The sequence below is a fragment of the Corvus moneduloides genome, chromosome 4, assembly GCF_009650955.1.
Source record: "Corvus moneduloides isolate bCorMon1 chromosome 4, bCorMon1.pri, whole genome shotgun sequence".
Lineage (NCBI taxonomy): Eukaryota > Metazoa > Chordata > Aves > Passeriformes > Corvidae > Corvus > Corvus moneduloides.
In genome coordinates, this window is record NC_045479.1 from 20,554,768 (window position 1) to 20,577,681 (window position 22,914).

At 41.0% G+C, this 22,914-nt stretch overlaps 1 long non-coding RNA gene across 1 annotated transcript in view; it reads left to right on the plus strand.

Moving 5' to 3' along the window:
* Positions 1-22,597, plus strand: part of LOC116443543 — a 43,503-nt gene extending 20,906 nt beyond the window's left edge. The window contains exons 2-4 of the long non-coding RNA XR_004239959.1: positions 16,791-16,869; positions 20,020-20,134; positions 20,476-22,597. This is a non-coding gene — a long non-coding RNA (uncharacterized LOC116443543). The remainder of the gene's footprint in view (positions 1-16,790; positions 16,870-20,019; positions 20,135-20,475) is intronic.
* Positions 22,598-22,914: the final 317 nt, after the last annotated feature.

Genomic DNA, 22,914 nt, shown 5'->3' on the forward strand with positions numbered 1-22,914 from the left:
CACTTGTGAAGAAGTCTTTGCCTCTAGGAAGCTATGGAAAAGGGGAAGAAAACACTCTATACTTTTAACTCTCTTATCATGACCAATGTGATCCTATTTGACACTGATATTTGAGTGAATCTCCTGAAAATGAAGGGTTGGAGTACATGACCTGATGAAAGACAGTTGCATAAAATACACCTGGACACAGCAAAACTGATTTCTCCTTAAATAAAAAGCCAACTTGCAAAATGTGCTTTCATCTGGTAGGGCAGCCTACTCTGCTGCAGGAATTAAATGCACAACTTCCTTGATGACAACATTTTGTTTAAGGTGGTGAATTACTCTCTGCTTTGCCAATTTATGACACTATTTCCCTCTGGGCATCCCTTTAGGCTTATCTGCTTCTGCCAAGATATGTGAATTGAATCATCTGGTAGTACTTGAGCTGCACATCTCACCCCAATAACTGGCCGATGGTCAAGCTGACTCAGCTGCTGCTGTGTGTTATACCCCTAAGCTTGTTACATTTACTTAATTAATTCATTCCTGCTTTCAGACTTTGGAAGCTGATAAGGGAAGGTTGGCCTTAGCTCAGTTCCTATTTCTTAACTTAAACATTTGATTAAATGTAATAATAAAATTACATTAGTCCTTTGAACTCATATCTACCCATGATTCAGAGGATTAGAAGAAGTTAATCCAATCCTTTAAGGAGGTTTTTGAAGTTTTGAGATTATCTTTTATCTCAGGGACACACATTGTTGTGTTAGCCCCCTTTCTTTGTCATTTTCTGAAGGTCACCGCTAGCTTTGCAAGGCTGGAGGGGAACGGCTGCAGCCACCTCATCTGCCAGCTGCCTGTCTCAGGTCCTTGAGCTGAGCTTGCCCGTGGGTTCCCACATTGGAGGGGCTCATTCTGCCTTTCTTTTTAAGGAGTCCTCCAACAAAGCCCCTGCAAAAGAGCTGTGCTGTGGAAGACAAATATATCATGTGCTTCTTCTTGCTTATGTGCTCTTTCACTCCAGTGGACTGACAACCGTCAATAAGCCCTGCACCTCCGTCCAGTCCACAGATGCCACCGAGGTCATATTGTGTTGGCGAAGCACAAGAGGTTGAATATCCCTAAATTCCTCAGATGCCTGATGAATTAACACAGACAATTGACAAAAGAGAGACCTTTCCCTTCTCCCACCAAAAGTCACTTCAAAACCTGCACCTGGCCTAATCTTTTCTACTTGAACTAATTGCTATTTGCAGTGGCATATGGTTAAAGGCTCCTTTGCCCAATAGTCATATTTCAGGCTACAAAGACATTTCATATTACTTGTTCATTTTGGGGACTGCCTACACATTGCAATGACTTTCCTTTGCAGGAACTGTGGTACTCAAAAAAAGAAAAGAGAACAAATAGCAAGTGACTCTGAGAAAGCAAGGGAATTTTCATATTTAAAGCTTCCTGAGAGAAGGACCAGAGAACATCACACTTTGCTCATCTTCTTGAGTAATTCACATATACTTGCACAAAAATCTGAAGGAGTTTCTAGTCTATGTGGGCAGTGTGTAAAAGTGGAAGCTTTATTTATTTTTAAGTAGACTTGTCAAATTGAATTTCCTTTTGATACACACAGTATGTGATGTTGTTAATATTTTACCAATAAGCTTTGAGAAGACATTTGACTGCTGTCATGGCCACTAGGCATCAATGCTATCAGCCTCTCAGAAGCCTGGTGTAGCATAAATTGTTAATCTGGAAAATTATGCAAAGAGGGAAGTAAAATTTCCAAAAATGTTCATACAGTGACTTATTATGCTTATGAATGGTTACGAAACCATTCAATCTTTCCATGAAGATACAAGGAAATCATGAATTTATCTTTATAATACCCTAAAAAGTGCTGTTTGTGGCTGTTGTAAAACAGAATTTACCATGCTTTCCTTACCCTAACATTCACCTGCTTTTTTTAGAGAAGCAGATTCCTGTCCTTGTTCATGAACAGCTTGGAGATAGCAGGTCTTAGCAAGGAACATCCAAGTCACTCCAGATGGTATTTGGCCCTGCAGCTCTCATCTCCTGGACAGAGACTCTAACCCGCATTTGAGCTGTAACAATCACAGTGTCCTTTGTGGATACATGACAGTGTGGGACATAAAAGTTCCACTTTGTGTAGACAAATTCAGGGGTTAGTGGATTAGAGGCAACCTCTCCTCCTCTCTAATGTGGCTTTGGTGTTTTTTTCAGGAATTGACTTGGGTGGGGGATTGGAAATCCCTCTTCTCCTCATCCATTGGAGCTATAAGACCATGGGGATATAGGGAGCCTCCTGCTGTGCCCAGCCACTGTTGAAATAGTTAAGGAAAATAAGACAGGTCTGAGAAAAGGGGTAGGCAGAGCCTCACATGCAATGGTTGCATGATGGGAGTGCTCACCCAGGGAGGTGGGTAGCATGCACGCTAATGTCCCCAGGCAGATGCTGGAGCTGTACCTGTTCCCTACAGGAACAGAGATTAGATGTGTGCCAGGGTCATGGTTAAAAAGCAAGCAGGATTTTTGCCTATCTTTTGAAAGACAAAAGCAGCTTTGTTTTGTGAAATCAAAGAGCCAAAGTCAGCAATCACTAGCAAAGATGGGCACTTCCCTGTGATTTGGTTCGAGCTGGCCAAACACAAACAGTGGGGCTTGCTTGTCAGGTCTTCGTTCCACACAGGCAAGAGAGGTTAGCATCATAGTGCTGCACTTTCTATAACTCCCTCTACAGGAGTGTGACTATAGGGGCATCTCTTGGAGTTGGTGGTTATGGTTTCCTCAGTGCAGAGCTCTTCACTTCTTCTCTGTATATGGTGTCTATCTACCCCAGGGAGAAAACACCGATTTGTGAGAAGCAAGCTTGCATGGTGAGCTATGCTGCTGGCACCACATCCTGCTGTGTAATGCACCCTGCCACTGGCTCACCCAAGAGGGACAGTGGCACAAGGGAACACAACAAACCATGCCATAATCCCTTTTTCTGCATTATGTGGTCTAAAAAGCCTCTTCCAAGTCAAATTGCTCTGAATAAACATGCACACAACCAAACCCTGCTGTTCATCCTGGGTGCATGCCTCTCCCACATGGAACACTGGACACCCATCTCATGGCATCCCACCAGATTGCCTTCTCTCTGCTGAGCTCTACATCTCTTACCTACCTCAAGTAAACTTTGACTGGCCAGCTCTCAGAGGCCTTTTTATACAGAGATAAGAAGGGAGAGAAGGGCAGAAAGTTTATCCCTCCAGCTTCACCCTGGATTCCCTCCCAAGCAGGATATCTGTCCCCTCTGCACATTGGAACAATTTGAGTTTAAAAGGCTGAAGTATCCCTTGTTGTGCAGCTAATGTCAAGGCTGACATTACATACAGTACAGTACGACATACAGTACGACTAATATGCCTTTTTGATGTAAAACAGATTAGTCTGATTTAATTTCCCACCTTCATTACAACGGCTGTCCAACCACCACACAGCACTCCTGCATGGCGCCTGAAATCCTTGCTGTAGTAATTACATACAGCAGTGACTGGATCAAATTTGCTATTCCTATGATTCACCTGTAACAATGATCTTTGCCAGTGCTTTCTTTTTGAGTAGATACATCATTTAAAGCATTACCTAGGCCATTTGACCTGCAGAGAAAGAATACTTGTCATCATTAAGTTACTATCAAAAGGGGAGGGCTGATAATATAAAGATTATAGATATATCTTTGTGGATTAGGGCTTAATAGAAAAAAGATCACAGAATTCCTCACTTGTTCCATCCCCAGTCACTAAGCAAAGGCACTAAGCAAGACCGTATCTTGTGGAAATTGCTCTGCACAGGAAAAACGGAGGACAATTTAGAAAGCTTTGGCACACAGCTCAGTTGAGTGTCTGAAAGGGAATGGGATAGGCTTAGTGGGGCTAAAGAAGCAGCAGAAGAATTCTGGTAAGCTCATGATCCACAAAGAGATGGGGAATTAACATGTTTTAGAGGTAGGTTTTTAAATCCCATTTGAGTATTACACCATGGGTGCTGTTTTTGTTCAATGCCCAGTGGATCAAAAGGAAAGGTTTTTACTGACCTCACTGGGCCTTTAATGAGGGGTATAACCATTGGATATCTTTGATGCCTTCTTTCCCTGCCTGAAAACTGTATTTATTAATGGCAGCTTCTTTTGCTCTCTTTTGTAAATATAAATGTGATGATTGAAATAGGTTCGTATATAACAGTGAGCCCAGAGGCCCAAAGACTGATAAAGAGAAAAAAGAAGGCGCTGTGAATCCTGCTACAAACCTGTTTTCTGAATGATTTACGTATCCTATGGCAGCTGTGGAAAGCTAAGACAATGTTAGAAACTCTGGTTTGATAAAGCATTTGTATGAAGAATAGTTCTTACAGTGTTTGTAGAAGATTGTCATGGCTTAAAAATGTAGTGGCAGCCCAAGAAGTAGATTTCAGTGTAAGCATGAGAATCCCTCTGTTTAAAACACCAATGGCTGTGCATGAGGAACAAAGCCAAAAAGCATCCAAAATAGTAATTTGAATAACAGCAGGTTAGAAATGAGATCAGATTAGAGATAAGGAGGAAATAAACACAGGGCGAAGAGTAAAAACAGAGGAATTCAGAGGAGGCATCCAGCAAAAGAAACTTCATTTTAGCAGGACGTCACCTTTTGGTCTGAGGGTTATCTGAGGTGAGTGCAGCCACTATGCACTGTGATTGCACGTGCATAACTTTCTACAAACTATGAAAATAATTCTTTGCATATTTCTTTCTAAATCTATTTCACTGGAAAAGTATTGTTTTCTGGGTTTCTTTCAAAAAAAAGTAAGACTGAGGACAGCAGTTTTATGTTGGAAGTTTAGTCTTGTGTCACCCAGTAGCTACATGCATCCTTCCACGGACCTTGGCTGATCAGACTGAAATAAGTAACAAAACAAGAGTACACAGCAGATACTGTGCAGGCAGACACCCAAAGGCCCCGGTCTCTATAGCATCCACAGATGTGCTGGTGTTGTCTTTCCTTCCAGCTCAGCAGCATTTCAAAATCACATGTTTCTGTCTGGTCAATTCCCTTTGAGGTAGCACTTTGGAATTCCTTTAAAATATCTCATTCAACATCAAGCTCCATGCAAAGACAAAAGATATTGCTTTTTGAAGGAAACAGTTTTTCACTAGGGGATTATATGACTGTTGTTATTACCTCTCCTCCTACAGCTCTTTCCCAACATCATATTTCTTGTAATGTTTTAAGGGGCCTGAAATGCTAGTTTCCACTTTGACATATTTGCAAAAAAAGTTGATGCTATAAATCTTTGTTCACGAATAATGAGATCATGAGACCTAGAGAGGTACTCCTATGAAAATGTCAGATAAGATCAAGGAGATCTACGGGACCTGATTTTGGAACATTTTTCTTCCTCTTTTTAACAAGGTTAAAACCAACAGAAGTTAAAATTTGACACAAACTGCGAGGAGTTAGTGTAAGGCATCAACTGGCAATAAAAAAAGAAAAATCTCTCTCTCTGGCAAAGACCTGGTATATATAAATTGGGTGAAATCAACAGACAATTGAAACCAAACGTGTTGTACATAGTTTCCACTGGGTTTTTATGACTGAACTAGCAGCACAGCTGAGTTCAGAAGTGAAAAAGCTTGAAAAACTTAGTATCTGCCCTCACAGATTCTTTTTAAAAGACATTGTGCAATCATCACAGTCTCCTATAGCATCTTTATGAAAGAATCGTTGACGGGGTTTGGAAAGAATTACCTGGCAAAATATTACTGCAAAATAATATCATTACACTCACTAAAAAAAGAGAACTTTATGTTCCACTAGAAAGTTCATGTTGTCTACTGAACATGTTAGCAGGACCCTTCTTGCTTTCATCATCATCCTGGTGCCTACAAAGCACCAGACCTTACCTCAGACCTGCTCAAAGAGTTCCTGCAGCCAGTTTCAGTGTTATCTGAACACAAAAATCCATCTTTCAACATTTCACTGTGATGCTTTGCGGATGGTAGGGAAGCATTGCAAGCCAGTTGATATCTAGCTGCTGAGAGATGGAATGGTCTTGCCACCAGAACAGGGCTGTGCTCTCAGAAGGAAATGTCATTCTGTTAAGCAGTTGGGTTTTCTGTGTTCTTTTAACAGAGTTAATGGGAATTGAACACCACCCCCTTTTCAATAGAAAGATAAATGGGCCAACAGCTCATGGCCACTGTCATGTGGGAGTGAGCATACATGAGGCAGACATTTACAAATGATATTTGTAAAAGTTATTACATGGGAAAAATATTTTTCTTCATAGTTCTAGACTGGTCAGTGTTGTTTCCTTCCCTTTCTTCCTCTCAACAAGGACTTTACTTCAAACACAGATGGCACATGTGTGTCTATATGGCTTTAGCAGTGACCTATCTTTCCATGTAAATCAGCAATGCTTTGAGTCAGATCACATAGTTACAGTTGGATTTTTTTACTCAAAACTAGTTATTCCTGGAAAAGCTGTTGGTAACCAATAATCAGGCATTCCTCTTTTTCAAGCCATAGAAGCTGAGAACTGCCATAAATCAGAGGCATCAGCTTTTATCTGAAACCGCCTCCACTCTGAAAAGCCATGATAGTTTATTCCAAATGTAGGCTTGTCACCATAGAGATAAGATGAATTCAAGGATTTAAGACTTGCCAGAAAATACCATGTACCATATTTAAGATAAAGCTTTGTTTGCTTAAATCAGCAGTGGAAGCTGAAACTGCAAACCAGCATCTAACAAAGACTGGCCAAAGCAAAGAAAGGATTCATATTCTTTAAATAAAAACTATCTGTTTCTAACTAAGAAGAGTGTAGGTATTGAAGCTATGTTTGTCCTCAGACCTCTTTAACAGCTATAGTTACTGTGTATTTTAGTGACTGAGACACGTAAGTATTTGATCTTTTGGGCATTTCTTTCTTCCTTTTTCTCCACCTTCAAAAATAAATGTTCATCTTTCTTTTATTTTAATTTATCCCTTAACATATTAAAATCTATCTGGCCTTTTTCTCAGGAGCAAATGAAACCTAATCAGTTCTTTCTGATGATATATAAGGTGTTGTTTGAGATGGTTTTTTGGATGTAACAGTCCCTCTGTTCCTAGAAATTACTTTACTGCACCCAGATTTGAGCTAAGTATCCCTAAATCATAGATATACTTCTCTCTCCCCTACTACCCATGAAAGAACAGCTAGAGTTTTCAGACATGCCTTGGGAACTGAGACACTGCTGTAACTGTGACTCATGTTTTTGAAGCCTATTCATGGCTAAAACATTTTTGAAAATGAGCTTTCTTTTTTAAATGATGCTTCTGAGGAAATTCGGTGCTCTGGAAAATGTTGCGTCATATTGTCATGAGGCATGCTGCCCCTCAAAGTTGAGAAGAAGCTTTAATGCAACATTCTCAAGGAGGATCTGGGAGAGAGAGAGACAGCACCATCTGTCCACCACAAGAAACCTCTGGTACCCCCCAAAAAGCCACTGCGCTCAGTGGGGATTGCTGCAGGCTGAGAAAAGGTCAGCTGCCCTTGCAGACGCTGCCTGTGGCCACACCAATTGCTGCTTGCCTACACACAGAAGAAAATTAGGGCGTCCTGGAGCCAGTCCCCTCTGTCCCGGGCTCTTGACACAGTATTTGGAGATTGCCCATCACCCCCAGCACCAACTGCTTGGCCAGAGTTATGGAGAAGGGCTGCAAAGTGAGCAGGCTCACAAGGGGGGCTTCTGGGCTCACAGGGCTTGCTTGCTTGGTGTTACTGTTACAAGTTAATAGTATCAAAATTAATAACAATAACAAAAGGAATTCAAATTTGTATTTTTAGCGGTTACTCATGCCACAGATACTATAGCACCCAACACCAAGTATGATGAAGTCCCCACATCAGAACTAGGGGCTCCCTTTTTAATCACAGTAAAGCCATTTTAACAACCTTTGGCAAGCTCAGCAGCAATGCAAATACTCCAAGTGGTGCAATATGTGTTTAGGAGAGGAGAGAAAGAGCTTAAAATTCATTTAAATTGAAAAACAGCAGTCATGCATTTCTCTAAATGATTGTTTTCAGTACCATAAGCCACATCCTTTCAAATTTCCTCTGCTTGGCCACATTATTGGAATGAAGTGTCATACTTGGTTAAGTCACTTTGACATCATCCTGATGATGTGTCAAGCACAGGAAATTTGAGAGGACAGGGCTCAGTAAGGTCTTACTCTAACTTGCCTTCTTTTGACAATTCCTCTCTCCAACCCCACACCCTCCCTGCTCCTTTTTTCAAATTCAGTGTTTCTGAGATTGGTTAACTCTTAAAATCCCTATGGTGAGGCTAATACTGTCAAAAGTGTGGAAACAGCACTCTGCAGGTCTCCCACCTTCCTTTCAAAGCCAGCATTTTCAAGGTGTTTCAAATACTTATGATGATGGGTCATAAAATGCATCAGTTACATTGAATTTGTCAGAAAAAAACTGCAAGTGAACCTCAGCTGTGAAGATGCGTGTGGCTGCAGCTCTAGAGAGTAGGAGTGGAAGAGATCCTGCAGGCTGTGAGCCTTCAGGCCAGTTACATCAGGCAGCTGGTGGAAGTAGAGTTAATTGCATAAACTGATTCATAACAAGCTAGTGAGGTTTTTTCCTTCAAATACAGCTAGTGGGAAACTGCTCCAAAAATTCACATTTCTGTGTAGGAAGCAGTGTACACAGCTCTTGTGCCAGAACTGTCCGTCAGCTCTAACAGCTCTGATGCTCTGGTTTCCTCTCCACACCCACAGTGTACTTAGGGGAAACAATCCCACCTCTTCTCCAGCTTCACCTTGATGACCTAAGTGAGCCTCGTTACATTTGCTCGGGAAGTAGTCTCTCCACCCTTTTGAGAAACCATTCATTTAATTATTATCAGTTTCAGTGCTTCTTTCTTGATAATAGATGAGCAGGAAAGAAAAGAGTATTCCCTGTTTCTGAAGGTTCAAACTAGCCAGACAGATGGAGGCAGACCTGTGTCTTTGCTCCCTCTGTGCAAGGGTGTTGCTCTCAGTTCTGTTACACATGATCTCACTTCTAGTGCACCAGTCCCCAAGGTTATCTATTTCTTTTTTTCCAATTCTTTTAATGCTTTCCAGTTTTATGTCATCAGTAAATATCTCTCATTTGCTACTTTTTTCCATGCCAAGGTCACTAATGAAACTATTAAGTGAATAGGTCTTAAGGTCAATCCATCAAACAATAGATTTCCTCCCACCTGATAATTTCCTTTTCAACAGAAGCTGTTGAGAGGTGCCCTTTAGGCAGTTCCCTGTTGACTTATAGTTATTATACTTATTCTCAGCTTCTGCACATAATGTAACCTTTTTCCCTACGGCTTCATATCAAATGTTTACCTGAAATTCAGATTAAATGCTGCATTTCCTTTGTCTACAAAAGCATTTTTATCATCTAAGAAATATACTTGCTTGTTCTTTCATGATTCAGTTTTGTTAAAGCCATGCTCCATTTTCTATTGATTTATATTTCTCTCGACTTATACTTCCTTTCAAATTCGTACCTATGTTTTGTACTCTACTGAAGTTGAGTTAGTTGTCAATGGGCTACTTCCATCTTTTCACAAAGATTGCATTAGCTATGCTCAACTGCAATGCACGATGCCAATCCAGTGTAACCAATACAAACATTAATACTCAACCCTCAGTTTCTTGTGCCAGGTCTTTCACAGTTACAGGAGAGAGATTGTCTGGTTTGGAGATTTCTGCTTCAACATCAGCTGTGTGTATTTTCAGCTTGAGGCTCTCACTTCCATTATCCACCCTACTCCATTTCACTGTTTTTCTTAAATTAAACAAGGCAGAGTTTGGAAACTTTACCTGAATTACCATTGATTTCTCTACCATCTTCACTCCAGTAGGGCTTTACTTTTTCTTCAATATTATACATGTAGTTAAACAGCTTTTTGCTTGTTGTCTCAAATTTTTTTCCCCAAGGTGTAATTCAGATTGAATTTCACTGATTCTCACTTCACCTGTGTGTTTCCTGACATCTAATGTAGCTCATTTTGCTGATCATTCAATTTCCCATCCTGAGAAGACTTTTTTAAAAACCTCAATATATTCTTCAAGGTGGATATTTACCACTTTCTGTCCAGAGTGCTTCCTCACAAATTTACAAAGATTTTTCCTTTGCTTATGATACAGAGTCTAGATAGGCTTCATCCCTTTGACTTTGAGTAATTCTATGTTTCCTCTGCATTCAGGTCCTTGATTTCTTTTGGATAGCTCACTAATGAGGTACCTTCATTTCTGAGCCTTTATCCATTTGAAATCTAAAACCTTAATTACAAAACTGCCTTTGTTTACAGTTAAATTGTATTTAAACTAAATCAACCCACGATCCACCTGAAACAAGTTTTTATTTCTTATCACTTATAAAAACAAAGTGTAATTAAGGGTGCCCTCTTGTTCAATGAAGTTTATCTTAATTGATAAAGAAAATTGTCTACTATCATACTGAGGAAAACATGGACCTTACCCTTAATATTAATATTTATTTTGCATCCTATATTTTGGCATAGCGTAACAGACTGTACATGTACTCCAAATAATTTTATCCATGCTTTGTGAATGCTTACTCCTTTCTGGTCTCTTACAGTATAGCATATAATGTTACTCCATCTCAGGTTTGTCTAAAAATATATTTTTTTATCACAAGCACTTCAATATCCCTGTTCTCTCATCCTTGACAAACCATCTTAGATTTTTGGTGAAAGGTGATTTACGATCCTCAGCTACATATTCTGTTTTCCTTTTTTTCAGGAACAACTTGGACATTTGAGTTATCCCTTAATTTTCACTGGTCTAGTAAGTGAGCGAGAAGCTGTCCTTTCTCTAACAGTGCCATCATTCATGTGATTGCTTTCAGTATGAACTTCCTAATTTTCCTCCTTTCCATTTTCTCCTTCGGAGGCTGGGGAAGGTTGCTGAGTATCTTTCCATTTTTACAACCATGGTCTTTAGGCCTGGGTGCTCAGAAACAATGGGCCTGTAGCACATACAGCATTTTTCTCTTGTTATCAGCACTCCTCAGCTCAGCTCCATGGCCACCTCAGGGTTTCAAACAAGTGACTCCCCCTGGGCTTGCTCTCATCCTGCACTGATCCACTGCTGCTGTGTTCTGCTCCAGACTGGCATTCACTGACCATGTATAATCCCATCCTTCTGGGTTTATATCCACGTACCAGCTGGCTTTTCTTCAATGGTTGACTGCATCTACCATCAGCTCAGCAGAGTACCCAAAACAGCCCTGACTCAAGGACCTTTCCAGACACAACCAAGTGGAAGATACCACCTACACCGCCTTCAATGCAAGAGATGGACAGTGGACCAAAAGATATCTTTTTTTTCCTACTATTTTCTACTCTTTACACCACTAGTTATTTGTAATTTTCACCAGTGTGAGAGGTTAGTCAGGGCCAGTGTTTTCAGACCTGACGAGAGACACTGCAGACTCTAGTTAGAAGTAAGAGATACCTCTAGTGTAGCTTACCTCTCTTTCTCTAATTATTACTAATTACACTGTTAAATAATTTTGTTAAGCAGGCTACATTCAGCTCCTATATTCAAAGTGCCCTCTGCCTGAACCCTTCAAACCTGGCACAGAAATTTCTAGTAAAGTTTACAATACAAATGGCTTATGGAAATAAAGTGGCACTAGGAATGTTTTGACTAACTGTGCCAGTTCAAACCCACATAAGTCATACAATGAATCGTTATGGTTTGAAAAGAGCTGTTTGCATTTTATTTTTTTAAAGCATTAATTAAATGATATATAAAGCTACCAACATCTTAGGTCAGGGAGAGTGCCAAAATGGACATTATAAAAATGTTCACTTTGGTATTAATTCTGTGTTTATGGGGCGTCTCATGTCTCTAAAACCTCCCTAGACCGCTATTAATCATAACATATCAAGTACATTCATCACATATTTTTCCTGTCACACACTAAAGAATGTCTTATTAATTAAAGGGGTGAAAAATTGGAAAGGTTCCTTTTCTCCCCTATTGTTTTGTAGAAGAGGAAATGATAAAGTTCAAACCGTAATTCTGCTCCTTTCCAGAAAAATGTTCTTATTGGGAACGCAGACTTTTGTCACATTAAAAGCAAAAGAGTTTTGCAAAGTTTGGCCCAAATCTGGCTTGGGTTGCTTGCTCATCTAGTTCTTCTGAACTCAACTCACTGCAAAAGCAGGATTTGGCCTTATAGCACTTGTGCTGCAAAACCCATGACTGTTATTAAAGGCATTTTAATTAAACCCAGCATTAAAACTACATTTTTCTTTCAAACCATCTATAACCAACAATTAGCAGCAAGGGGTTTTTCAAACCTCAAAAGAAATTGTTTGGGTGATATGCTACACATGGTTTATAGATTTAAAATCCCTGGGGTTTTGTTTTCTGGGAAAGAGAAGACAAATCTCCGTCTTAAATGGGTTGAGTTTTCTGTTCATTCCCTGCTGGACAGTTGTCCACGTCTCAAAAGCTGAATGTAACCTTAATTCATGACAGCTGTTTTCTTTACAATAGAATTGAATTTTATATAGCTTCATTCATATTTGAGGTGTCCCAAAGCATTCAACAATAAGAAGTCATTGCCAGCTTTCATGGCCACTACAGCATGTCAGAGATTTGCTTCAGGAAGGTCCCTGGGATTTGGGTCTTTAGCTGTGGGTGATGCTCTGGGCGTAGGGACCACCAGAGTAGAGGTTTTGCATTCAGCAGCCCCTTTCTCAGCCATGGGAGGTAACACTGACTGGACCCTGGGGTCAAGTCTGTACCAATTCAGAAAGTACAACAAAAATCCCCTTTCCTTTAATACATCTGGTGCAATGACACCCTTAGCCATTTCTACAAGCATCACTCCGCTAATTTCTGTGCTTTGTGTGCTTTTTGTCCAAAAAGTGAGCCAGCAGCCTTCTGCGTTAGATCTGCTGCAAAGGCTGTCTTGCATTAGTCTGATTGCATCAGATCTTTGCAGTAGAGCAGGCTGAGCAGAGCAAGGCAGGTAGGATCCTTCCACCCTGAACAGTGGGGATGCCATCATACCACAGAGAAATCCTGGGTTAGTCACTGGCTGCTTATCAGAGTCTGTCCATGCATATCTGCTAAGCATATCTGGGTCTCCAAGATGAAGCATCCATCTAAATCCTTGACAATAGATAACAACCTGAAAGCTGCTGTTCTACATCTCACATGCTTCATTTTAAGCACTGCCTTAAAATGGGAACAGCAGAAACATGTATGTAAGTCTTAAGGTTTGAAGGCAAAATAACTCAGATAACAGGTTCAAAGAAATTTCTCTTAGATGCATGTTTACTTCTAATTAGGAATTCATTGTAGTATAATAGTTCTGTGGTCACACAAGGGAATATTCCACAAAAGAAATACCTGAGAACACAGGTAATGAGTTGCTTCTGAGCTCACCACCAGGCCCTTGTTATTGCAGACAGTCACATTACAAATCAATTGTGCAAGTAAGGGAGACAATAAATACCTTCAGAAAGAATAAACCAACCTATCTGCCATCTACCTACACACTGCTTTCTAAAACAGAGGATTGCCCCAAACCATCTTTGGTTGCTGTCAGCTTATTCAAATCATAATGATAAAACTGAATTAGTCTAGAAAGACGTTTTCCTACGAAAATGTCACTAATGACTTTTGCCTTTGAAACAATGAGCTTTTCTAGACACTCAGAGTGGGGTAGGGCAAACTCTTTCAAGATAAATGCATGAAGTACGGACTCACAAATTACATCAGAGGGTTTCAAAATAATAAATGAGTTATGCCAAGCTGTGGTCTGGAGTAGCATAAACCCAGGGGATCTAAATTCTTCCCTGCTGTAATTCTGTGAAATCAGTGAAGTTGCACTAAGGCTTTGTAATACCAGTTTTATTGCATAGGAATAGGTTCATCTTCTTTAGAGGCCACAGATGAATTTGAGCTAACATGAAAAAAGTAATTTTCAAGAATGGATATCCAAAGGGAGCTTTCTGCAAAAGACCTGAAGAGAAGCTTGCATCATCATTACATGTTCAAAATAAATCAACATGATAAGGAGCATGATTAAGGGTAAGTGCAGACCTCATGGTGCCAAAAAAGATTTGGAGACCAAAGTCACATGTGAGCATGAGATCATGAGAAGGAGGGAAGAAGAAAAAGAACATACAATGAACAGACACCAAGTAGTTTCATGGCTGGAAGAATCATAATCTTATTACCTGACCTCCAACACAACCCACTGCAAGAATACAGTGGGGAAAAGCAGAAGTGAGAATGAGCTGGGATAAAAAGAAGAGGAAAGCTCTGAGTAAATATGGTAAGAAGAAAGCAAGGTCTCAGCAAAGGCATATGCTAGAGCACCTTCCAAATACACATATTGCCCAAGGCTGATGCTGTTTTCTAAAAACCTTTCTAAAAACATATTTCCTGTGTTAAGCTGAAGGGTGCAAAATGCACTTTTAATCTTAAAAGGAGCCACTTTTGCTTCCAGGAACAGAGTAGTCCAAGCTTGGCTCAAAGACTGTGAATTCTTTTTACTCGTCCTGTTGTAGGTAGGTTTTAGGGGGTGATGACATTCATCTGTTGTAGCAAAGGATAAGTAAGATTGTCCATTCCTATTTTTCTCACAGGAAGGAATCCAGATGTGCATTCTTAGTATTATCTTTACCCTTATTCCAAAAAATTCCCATTCACCTCAAAAGCTTGCTCAGCCAACACGGGGTAAGGATCCAGGCTGTGTCTTAACAGCAGTTTAATGCTGCAGACAAGCAAATGAATGGGGAGATAGATGGAAGTGAGCTGTCACGTCACTTACTGCAAGGCTCTGCTCTCCTTTGCAGTTTCCTACTCACTTTAATCACTGACTTGTTCTTTAGGACTCATAGTTTTGGTCTCTTTGGGTGGGGTTTGTCACACTAACTGAAATATGGTCATCCCAGGCTCTTTAAAATCTCTCCCCAGAAATCCTCCCCGTCTGTGGAGGGTGAGTCACCCCATTCCACTGGAGATAGCTGGGATACAGCTAAGATAGCCTTCTGGGGGTACTTATTTTTCTCTACTGCTAAGGGAAACTTGCATAATTCTTAGATATACAAAGCTGGACGAGATTAATCCCAAACTTTGTAAGCACATATATTAATACAATCAAGTGAAAAGTAAAAAAAAGTTTTGCAGCTCTGCTATACATACATTTCTGTCTTTTCCTGCCCTTTCCTTGGCTTCTCATCTCTTTGGTGCTTACGTTGTAGATCTCAACAGCTCCTGTGGGAGAAAGGAAGAAGTGCTGATGGTCTCCTAAACAATAATGAAATTCACAGCCAAGCACCTAGTTTGTTAAGTATCCATTAAAAATGACAGTTCACTACAACTTCTCTGTTGTACGTAGAAATAAGTGGCCATCTTTTCATGTTGTTTGAGACCTTATCCATGTACATGAAGTTTTCTAGTCTCGTCAGAGTTGCTCACAGGTTTTAAGGCATTCAAGGACTAGGGTAATGACCACCACAGGCCGCTGAATGTGGAAATACCCAGTCCCACAGCTTCGTGGCCTTTTAAGCTAAGATCATAACCTTATTAATTAAGATTAATCTTAAACCCCTGGAGGAAATGGCAGAGGGCAAAGCAGCAGAAGTCTCCCTGTTTGCATTTGCTCTGCCCATGCACTCTACACTGGCCCTTCAGTTCCCTGGCATCTAGGTCATAAATAAGCCTTTCCTCAATCTGAAGTCCCACTGAAACCAGCTGGCAGGGATGTCCCCAAGCATCTGCTACTGAGTGTTCTCATGGGCATTGCAGGGGATGGCTTGGACTTCAGGTCTGACTCAGCATCAATGCTCTTTCTCTCTGCTTTGGATGAATTTTGTTGATTTAGATCTTAAGGGTGCATATCATGATTTACCAGCAGCCAGTGAGGGATGTGTTCTTCTTTCACAGTGAGTAATTAAAGTAATTTTTCTAGCGTAAAGCTAAAGTTCTGGATTAAACCCAAGTGGCAGCCAGCATCATGTGATGTAACTTAATTATCTTACTGCCAGCTGTGCTTTGCTAAGCATCTGGCCTTTGGTCTTTCAGGTTGAAGCTCCAATTACAAATACCATCAGGACCGAGATGTAGCCTAATTGCACTTACCTCCTAAACATTGTTTAATTTGTTTGGAAACACTAATCTATACACCATAAAGTTTATGTTAAAGTCATGTTAATCGGCTAAATCCGTCATTGGAAAGATGGAGGGAGCTGGCTAATTTAACTAGACAATAGAATTTAAAAATCCAATGGCCTGATAATCCTGTTGTTGATGTCATAAAGCTCTATTTTACCCTTTTCCTTTTAAAAACATCTTTACAATTAAGATTTTTTTACAATTAAGGCTGATTACTGTAAGGCTGATTACTTTCAGTGTTGCAGAGAAAGGTTTTCCTCTCTCCCTCTCTTCTTCCACTGAAGTGTGGCAGAGGCAACATGAAATGCATTTGTGGATTCAGAAATGTTTATAGTAGGCAGAGCCTTCAGATTAGCATGACACATGGAATTTGTGAGCTTTTAGATTTGATTTCAAAGCATTAGGCTAGGATTTCACATTTTGTTTTTATAAAATGCAAATAGACTGCAGTTGCTTTGTTATTAAGATGGATTTGAAATGCTAGTCAGGGAGCAGATACGGAATTCATATCCCTTACGCAAGTCTTGCTTCCTGGAATGGATTTTTTTTTCCTTTTTTCTTTAGAACTTCTCCCAGATGCTAAGTAAACTGCTACTGTGAGACAGGCCAACTAAAAAGCCATTCCCAAAAAGGAAAGAAAGAGGTAAGGAATGAATGAATGAATGAATGAACTCAGAATGAGGGCACACAAGTTATTTTCCAAGAACTTGCATGAAGGAAGAAAAATCCAGCACACACTGGCTGCAGAGCAGTCACTGGTATATGGAGAACTCCACTGCATTAGAGCTTAAGGCAAATGAGATGCCCTGTCTGGCAGCAGAGATCCTTCTCACTCCTGGTGCTCACACCATGACTCCCAGAGCTACGTGCAGGAGCCATTGCTGGTGTAGGTAAAGAGTAGAATCCTGGTGTCCACGGCACAGGGAAGCCAGGGAGCTCCAAAGCACAGTGCCAGCATTATTGACTGTCCTGAACATTATGGTATTCCTCTGGCTATGAGGAAAGGACCTAATGGTAAGTGTGCCTGACACCTGAAGGTCTCCCCAAGGCCAGGCTGTGTGTGTCCTGAGAGCAGGCATCCCCATGGATGCACTGCAGGAAGGCATTCTCCAGAGGACAGGCAGTCACAGGAGTGAGCACACCCAACAGCTCCTTATCCTGTCACACACATCCAAAGAGATTTGCAGAAGTCTCCCACAAGCAAATGACAGACTGTCAAACAGCTGCAAGGACAAGAGGTGGGGAGGTCCCATTAGCTCCTAGATTGAGCTGGAAGATGGTGGAGTGGCCTTTACAGTTACTTAGTGCTGTCATCATATTTCCAGCCATCAAACTGCAAGCAACATCTCAAATGTCATTTAGGACTTCAAGTTAGCTTCTAACTGGAATCTCCGAGGCAAAAAATATCTCAATCTGACAAATAATTACATAACCCAGTCTTCTAACAAAAAAAGACTAACATCTGCTATAAAGAGCCTTTCCATGGTTGAAACTTTTAGTCCTAGCTTTAGTCAAATATTATGGGAATGCATGCACACATCTGTGGATTGCCAGGAATTTCAGAGAGCTTTCAGCACCCCAGGTTACCCATTGTAATATGTGATAAACAGGAAAGGTAGAATGATCAATTGAATTTCTTGATAATTGTGCCTATAAATAAAACAACAAACACTTTAAAAAAAAAATCCTCCCTGCATATTTCAGACATAGTGTTGTCTAAAAAATCCTGGACCAGCCAGTAAGGCTTGCTGGTGCATGCTGACATGCCTGCAGTGGGTTAGGAAGGAAGCATGACTGAGCGTTTCTATGGAGATTAGAAAGAACAGGCCTTGTTTCCTTGGCATAGCCTTAATTAGCAAATGCTTAAAGTTAGGAAGATGTGTTGTTTCTACAAGGACATTTTGTTCCAGCAGAGGTTGTGTTTTCCTCCATTTGCTCAGTCTGTGAGAGGCTGAGAGGGCAAAGGAATCCAGAGTAAACAAGAGCTTTCTGTCTTTCACATCCACAACACCTGCCGAGAGGTGCCATACTGCAACAAGACCTGGAGTCTGAGAATGCTGCTTTGGCACAGCAGAATCAGGAGAGATTACCCCAGAACAAAGCACATCCTTTCTAAATCAAGTGTGATTTCTCAAAGTAGAAATTAAGTTTTCAAGATATATTTCTTTGGCCTGAAATTACCAAAAGGAGAGATAAAGGCTAAATGAAATTGAGTCTGATGCATCTATATATTTATAGATACTTTTGGAAAGATGCATAGATCTATATGCAGATACAGCCTGTAAAATTAAGACCATAACCCTGTAACTTATTTCCCTGGCAACATCAACCAACATTTTGTTATCTGTTTTTAACTGTTAGTCTTGTTAGCATGAGCTGTGCTGGGCTGGAGCAAGTGATCTGAGGAAGGGGTGTCCCTTGAAACCTTGATGCAAATCTCCTGAGCCTCATGGAATGGTGACAGCATGTCCTTAAACCTGAAAAATTCTGCTTCCCACTTCAGCTGTGGTTTATTAAACCACTTTCTGATGCTGGGTCAGGATGGAATTGGTTATGTTGGAATGAGACCCGTTTTCAGACAAAACTTTTAGTTTCTCCATTTTCCCTTTCACAGCAGATTTACATCCCCAGCCTTTAGCTTGATAAAATCATTTCTGCCCTCTTGCTTGTGCCTATAAGGAGGCACTTTCTCAAAATTCAAGTCCTGACTACTTTTTATAGCTTCAAAATGCAATACAGATTCTACTCCTGAGCACTGAAGTAATATTTTAGCAGAGTGGGGCAAAATTCCAGTACTCAAGTGAATTAGAGGGATGTATGTGTAGATCCAAGCTGTTTGTATGCTCTCTTTGAAGCGTGCTGAGACCAAGCCAGCCTCTCCTAGCTGTCCTGTCATTTCTCTTACACTTTATACCCAAGCTGAGGTATGGAAAATATTGATATTAAAAGTCTATAATGGCTCTCATTGTTACTTCAAAAGTCCTACCTTTCCAAAGTCTTCATGTTCAGCCAAGCTTGAAAGATATAGATGTCTTAAAGAAAAAAACTATCCTATCCTTTCCTTCCGCTTCTTGGCTGCATTTTCTAACTGCTTTTCAGAGAAATATAGTATTTCAAATATTCACAGAAAAAATATGACTCCTCCCAGACTCCTGAGGCTGCTCTCACAGGTTGTCTGTGGATGCTACTGCTCCTTGAAGGGAGCTGAGCAGTGGGACCACGCTGACTGACCCAGCATGAAGCAGTATCAGTTAAGCCTCAGTTGCTTTTATAAGGGGGTGGTTTTGGACTTCATGGCAGACCACTCAGACAATGGAGCAAGTAAGCTTGTCTAGCCACATCCTTTGGCACTGACAGTCATCAAGGGACAAGAATGTTTTTGGCTTCAGTCTCTCAGCCTAGCTCGTATCCCTGTACTGCTTTTGCTGTCCTCTAATGGACAGAAGTCTATGAAGTTCTGCACAGGCAGGATCTGGATCTCTGCCCATGTCCCATTCCCAATATCCTTTAGCCAGGGCATCAGTGCTCTGTTGTGATCTAACAGTTGTTGGCCCTGGAATGCAAGGAACTTCCTGCTGTTTTTTATGGGACTCTGAAGAGAAGCCCTGCTGCAGGATGATAACATTAAAGTGGGATTCCCCAGGGACATTGCAGTCACAAGTGCCAAGTAAATGACCCACCACACTCCTACTTGTGCGATAAAATACTTTACCTGTGAACTTTTCAGACTGCTTTAATATTTCCTCTTTCATCTCCCCCTGCTTTTTCAAAGCTATGTGGTTTACCTTCACAGGACATCTGTGGCTGGTGGGTGGCCTATAAAGGGCAGGAGAAAATGCCTAAGGATTACAGGACTCAATTCCACTGCCAGCACAGATTTCATCAGCTGCAGAGCCAAAGCAGCAAAGGTATAAAACCTTGCTTTCTTACCAGTGTTCAGGCATAGGTGGGATCTGCTGCAACTTTACGTGATTCATATTTACCTTTCAGAGGTGCACAGGACCATTGCCTCCTGGTCTTGTGTCCAATAGACATAAACCCACATAAGAGAGGAGGAAGTTTATTCACATTCACTGCCCTGAGGTGCAGAGGATTTTATCCTGGCTGTATTCTGGGCCACAGCTGGGAGGAGGTGGTGAAGGGGAAATCACTTGCCACGTGGCAGAGGATGTGTGCAGCACTGATTCATGGACATTTTCCATATTCTCTTTCTCATGCAGCACTTCTGCTTTTCTTTTCTTTGTCACAGGTGCAGGACCCTAACAGCACTTCTGCAAATACAACTGTTATGTGTATTGAATGCCAAATTCAAAGAAAAAAGGCAGAAAACTTTGGTAAACTTCACTGGTATTAGTATGACATTGAGGACATGTAGCTCCAGTATTGCATCAATATGTGCAGTATGTTTAAGGAGAGAGCTCAGGGCAAAGGCTTGAATGCAGCGCCTCAGTCTGTGGTGTACTGTGAGCTGGATTATGTCTTGCAGGAAACTGTCCTTCACGGAAGATACTGCTATAGACTGCTAAGCACATGTTTCCACCCAAAACAAAGGCAGCTCAGGAATTTGAATATTGTGGGATGACTGGCTTTGTCTGGGTATTATTTTGGGAAAGAAATATGTGTGGGTAGATGAGAGACAGTTCAGGTGGGAAAGGAAGGAGAGAGCATGCGGAAAACAGGCAGTGAGGCGGAGCTGCAGCACAGCCAAGTTGCGTGGATGCCTGTCCTGGGAGAAGCCCGAGAGGCTGGAGAGCTGGCTGGCAAAGATCTGCTGCTGTGAGAAGAAAAGTTGCCTCCAGTGGTTTGTGTCCTACTGTGTTTATGAGAGCAGACTCTATATTGTTCTACATAAAAAGAGTTGCATCAAAAATGCTGGTCTTTGCTATTAATATCTTTACTTAGAAAAAAACTTGAGGGCCTGAATTTTGTGCAGCTGGAATGGTGTGGGATTCTGTTTAATTTAATGTGGCATGTTTTCTCCTTTTCCCTGCCAGTTCTTACTTGTGGTTCCTGTTGTCTCTGCTTCTTGGGAAAGGCAATAGGTCTCAGGGTGGGCACACCATCACATTGAGGAATCCTCTTCTATGTAGCACAAACAGTGGAGTCCTGCCTGAGGGCAAAAGTTGGTCCTGCCCTGGGGCTCAGCTCTTTTGTGCTGAGCTGGTGTTGACACCTACAGAAGACGCCGAGCTTCAGATGCTTAATTCTCATCCATCCAAATCAATGTAAGAAGTCTATCTGACCAGCTGTGCTACTCGTGGATTGCTTTGTCTCAGATAAATGATGTTTAGAGGGGGGATGTCAAAACAAAGTTTAGTCACAGGGCTTATGAGCAAGGATCACCCTGCAGCTCATAATGACAGTCTCTTAGATGAAGCATACTTAGACTGGAAAAGTAATTTATATAGAAAAATTCTTCCCACCTCTCTGAGTCCTGATAATGTTCTGGGAAGTGTCACGGTGTTTTCTGCTGAGATTTTTTGCTGTTTTAAAGCAAACTTAGTAGCAAGAGAGGTCACCTACTAATGGGGATGCCACCTCACTGGGCTTCTCTAATTGCAACCAGCAGTCAATTTGTTGCCATCCTGCTGAGTCTCTAGCTGCAACTGGCCGGGAAAATAAAGCAGCAGCCACTGAGATTCCAAGAGCTGTGAGGGATCTGGATTGTGCATCTAGACAGTGTTTATTTAAAAAAGCTATTATCTACCAGCTGTTCATAAACTATGTTATGCCATGCAAGGGTCTTTGTACTATGTAATTGTCCCGCCTCTCTCTAAATGCATATTCCTCTGGTTTGAATTAGCTGCCAGCTCATGGTGATTATGGTCGTCATTCATTTAGAACAACTCAAATCAGATTTGGAAGTGGTGACATCATTCATGTACAAGTAGTGTCTACACAGTAGGGGCATATTGTCCTCAACCTAGGCCAAACCTGTCTTCTGTTCTCCTTCAAGTGTCTTACAAGAACTTATGCTGGAAAGTCTTTCCCCCTTCCACTGTGAGTAACATGTATTGCAGTTAGTGTTACTTGGGACCTTAGCTGCCATTCTAAAACCCGTGACCTTGTGCACACACACCGAAGTAGGTTTGGTGTTTAACCCTGTGCATTTACAGAGAGCGTGCATCGAATCTGTTACATCTGTGGACATCTCCTTCTTAACATCTGGGACACATTATGTAATGTGTCTTCTGGCTCTCCAGTAAATAGGAACCATATGAAGGTTCAGTGCTGATGTTCCCTCAAACCTGCCTAATACTGGTCCTGATGTTAAGGTTGGAGAACTCCCAATGAACAATGGAAGTAAATAAATTATTGATACAACTTGCACATAGAAGATCTCTAAGTTCATTTAAAGAGCAACGGGCATAGCTGACTTTTTGGTAAGATGCTATATACTTTTTGGTAAGATGCTATATAAGACAGCTATATACTAGTAGGAAAATTGGTAGAAATCTGCAAGAAATGTTGGCAGACCTTCATAGGATTTTGATTTAACTTTATTAGCACATAGATGGGAAAGTGTTCTAATTACTATTCTGTTTCTTAGTATGTTGGCTGTGTTCTGACAATTCGGATGTTAAAAAACTCAGCAAGATCAGGAAAAGATCTTTTCTGAAAAACGTGTTCCCTCATCATGCAGCAACACAAGTCGTTGCTGAATCAATGGCACCTATTTGCAGTACAG